Source organism: Schistocerca piceifrons, chromosome 8 (genome assembly GCF_021461385.2).
Source record: "Schistocerca piceifrons isolate TAMUIC-IGC-003096 chromosome 8, iqSchPice1.1, whole genome shotgun sequence".
In the NCBI taxonomy this organism is placed as follows: Eukaryota; Metazoa; Arthropoda; class Insecta; order Orthoptera; family Acrididae; genus Schistocerca; species Schistocerca piceifrons.
This window is the reverse complement of record NC_060145.1, coordinates 420,352,207-420,356,467: the sequence shown is the minus strand read 5'-3', so window position 1 is coordinate 420,356,467 and position 4,261 is coordinate 420,352,207.

The window sequence follows — 4,261 nt, the reverse complement described above, 5'->3', positions numbered from 1 at the left end:
CTACGCACGTATGTAGCAGATCCATAGTTTTCATGGTGAATAGCTCCAGCAACGGTGTATCCACTTATGAGACCTCTTTTCATGAGATTTGCCTCGTGGTTTACATGTGTTTCTTGGACCAGTATGACATGTATATTGTTATCCCGTGCTAGTCTTGAGAGGATATCACATTTAGTCTTACTTATACCTTCTATGTTAATTTGCAGTACTGATGGGCCGAGGTCTCTTGTCGTTGGGTTTTGAGAAGACCCATTCATTTTATTGTTTGCTTCCTTTTGCACTTTTAACCCGCAAAGATGAGTTCATAGTGCAGCGCCACGATAGTAGTAGACTTTCGACATTGCCCGGGGTGTACCACTTGGGGGCAGTCTACTTTTACTGACGTACAAATGTGCCGTCAGGTTGCGTGGGATACCCACGAGAGTGCCGCTGCTGCCATACGAAATCATACTCTATACCATAACTCCAGGTGTAGGTCCAGTGTGTCTCGGACGCAAACAGATTGTAAATTATTGACCATAACTCGCTCCTAAGCGAGCACTTTAATATGAAGGCATTAACCGTCGATAAATCTGTAGGTGACGTTTTATTATACCAATAACGTTTTTGTGAACCTCCGGTATACACACATGAAATCTTGTGAGAGACCCGTATAGAACGCTTAAAAAAGTCAATAGCCGATCACGCGGTCTTCGATGTAGCGTCTGACGTCAAAATGATGTCACTTTTACTGAAATTGTTGCGAAACGAGGAATATGAGACTGTCAAGAATATACAGTTGTGGAAACATTATTCCTGCTGATGGCTTGAGACATGAAAACATCCTAGAATATGAAACTTCCCGGCAGATTAAAAATGTGTGCCGGACCGCGACTCGAAGTCGGGACCTTTTCCTTTCGGGGGCAAATGCTCTACCAACTGAGCTACCCAAGCACGACTCACGCCCCGTCCTCACACCTTCACTTCTGCCAGTATCTCGTCTCCGACCTTCCAAACTTTACAGAAGCTCTCCTGCGAACCTTGCACAACTAGCACTCCTGAAAGAAAGGTTATTGCGGAGACATGGCTTAGCCACAGACTGGGGGATGTTTCCAGAATGAGATTTTCACTCTGCAGCGGAGTATGCGCTGCTATGAAACTTCCGGGCAAATTAAAACTGTGTGCCGGACCGAGACTCGAACTCGGGACCTTTGCCTTTCGCAGGCAAGTGCTCTACCATCTGAGCTACCCAAGCACGACTCACGACCCGTCCTCACAGCTTCAATTCTGCGAAGTTTGAAAGTTAGGACACGAAGTACTGGCAGAAGTGAAGCTGTGAGGACAGGGCGTCAGTCGTGCTTGGGTAGCTCAGTTGGTGCCGGCACGATAGCTCAGCGTGTTCGGGCAGAGGGTTAGCAGCCCTCTGTAATAAAAGAACTGAGTTAATCGATCAACACCGAACTTAAACGGATGTCTTACGACGTCCGCCCCAAGCATATGAAACGAACGAAAGCCAAAAAAATGAGATTAAAAAAAAAATTGTTAGAGCACTTGCCTGTGAAAGGCAAAGGTCCCGAGTTCGAGTCTCGGTCCGGCACACGGTTTTAACCTGCCAGGAAGTTTCATATCAGCGCACACTCCACTGCAGAGTGAAAATCTCATTCTGGATCCTAGAATATGTTTGGCATCTGTGTGATCGTCAGTTTACTTCCTTGAGTAAAAAAATGGCTCTGAGCACTATGGGACTTAACTGCTGAGGTCATCAGTCCCCTAGAACTTAGAACTACTTAAACCTAACTAACCTAAGGACATCACACACATCCATGCCCGAGGCAGGATTCGAACCTGCGACCGTAGCGGTCGCGCGGCTCCAGACTGTAGCGCCTAGAACCGCTCGGCCACTCTGGCCGGCTTCCTTGAGTAGCTGGGAATTTTCCGTCCGTATTCACACGATATTTTCGTGTTATTTTGATTTAATATTCCGAATGTTTGTCAATTAAGTTAGTAAATTTACTTTCCAAGAAGCTCGTTAAAAGCAGAAATTACCACTAATGTCGCTTTTTATGCTACGAATTATCCATCTTACCCGTCACTGCAACAAAGGAGGAGTGCTGAATGCCGCAGCTGTTCACTGGTGTAGAGGGAGTGTTGCCACGCTGCAGAGTGAAGGTTGCGTTAGGTGGTGGTTCTAGAGAAGAGAAAGAAGTGTTTACTTCTCCTGCGGCAGAGCTGTAGGTCCAAAGGTGAAAAACTTACATAATTGCTCAGCTGTTAATCTCTACATTTTTCTCCTTATGCAAAGATAATTATTAGCTTTTTGTGAACACAAAAGTTTGACTAAATTATGGCAGATATTAATTTATTAAGTGGGTTTAATTAAGTTTCTACTCCCACCGCTACACTTGCGTAGTTTCGCTGTAGTCCTGGAATGTTACTTAACTATGATTGTGACTGAACATAGACAAAGACTGTTCAAGGACAACAATGCATATTACATTGCTACTCCGTGACGCTATGGGCATCCTACTTCGGTTACTTTATTTCATAAAAATAGACTTCCGTCGTAAAGATATCGTGATAAGTCTTACATAATTTGTATTAGTGCTTTACAGCGTTTTTTCGTTAGGTTATTGAACACAGCTTGAAAAAATAAGAGGAATTAATCATGAACAGTATATTCTCCCACATTATCTGAAACAGTCTGACAAAGCCCTGATAGTTTCTCGATTAAATGCCTGGAGTTAAAGGCGTTGTGAAACAACGTCTGAATCTCATTTTACAGGTCGTTGTTGGATAAAAAGCGAAACAAATGAACATTTGAGGGTACAAGATCGGGAGCTCCTTCTGTGAAAACAGCAAAATGCAGTTTCAATATCTGATGCAGTCTTCTTGGCCGTTGTCCTTATGATGCCTGCACAAAGCTTCTCAGTTTGTGCCAGCAAAGGCCACCTGCGATGGACTAAATTCTGGAAGCAGTTCATGTTAGACAAAAACTTTGTGCCACGAGATGCATAACATTATCGTTGTGGAGTCACACAGGCCGTTGGCTGAGATGTTTTTTATTAGTCCTCATTTCAATTTTATAAACGCAGCTAACTTAAAGGCGCCGTATCTCGTCAGTAGTCAAGATATTCGGCAGATATGCTCGATGAAGCTGCTGATAACATTCAAGCAGATGAATTTATGGTTACACATTTATTTTTGTTCCATTGAATTAGAGTTCCTTTGAATTAGAGTACGGAGCTGCAAATTATCCTCTGGCCATACTCATTTAGATTTATCGTGATTTTTCTAAGTTGTTTGAGGCAAATGCTGGGACGACCTCGTTGTTCACAGAAAGTTAAACCCTGTTTTCCTTACCTTCCCTTTTCTGAAACTTCTGGACATTGATCACTGAATATGCCGAATAATTCGCGTCATAACGAAACTGCTAGGGACTGCACGAATGTCACGAACAGTATCAGCATTCTATCCCCACAACCCTCTTTGCCCCATCAATATAAAGGGCGAACCAAATATCATAAATATTAGACTTTTTGTACTTGATGTTCCGTTTTCTAACGCTTCTACAACACTCTTCATAACTTTCAAATATGCAACGTTTAGTATGTCACCACAAGCAGTTGCGTAACTGTGGTAGTGCGGTACGCACTGGTTATTGGCTCTGCAGCGTGACAAAACTTTTTAAGTTCTGTGGCACGAATTTTAAAAATACATTTTTGAAGTGTTTTGGTCTGGAGATAACATGTGCCTATGACAAGTATACGAGAATGCTTCTATAATAGTTAGAGTGCATTCAGGATTTCAAGCCCGAATTTGTGAACTTAATGTTTATGTACTGTGTGTATCCTGTGCAAAACAATATTTTCCACGTTTTTGCGACACTTCTATTGTGTGTGATTCTTTTGGGAGCTTCGAAATCATATATTGTGTTTTATTCTGCTTCTGTATGAACAGGACTTAGCTCCCCCATCAATTGAGCGCCAGCTAGTCAGGTTAATAGGAATTCATGAAAGGGCTAGGCCCTAGATTATGACATCACTTATTATTTCCCAAGTGATTTAGATTTATTACACAATTTAGTTTTACAAAAACAGCAAAAGTAAAATATAAACAATGTATTAGAAATCATCAGTTCTTAAAACAGTGAGTGGAATGCTTCAAATTCAAAGGAAAACAGTGATTTAACAACTAAGCAAAATATTTAAATAAATGGGATGCCATAAATGTTCCAGGAAAATACAATGGTTTTAACTTACAGATCAAAGATATAACACAGTCC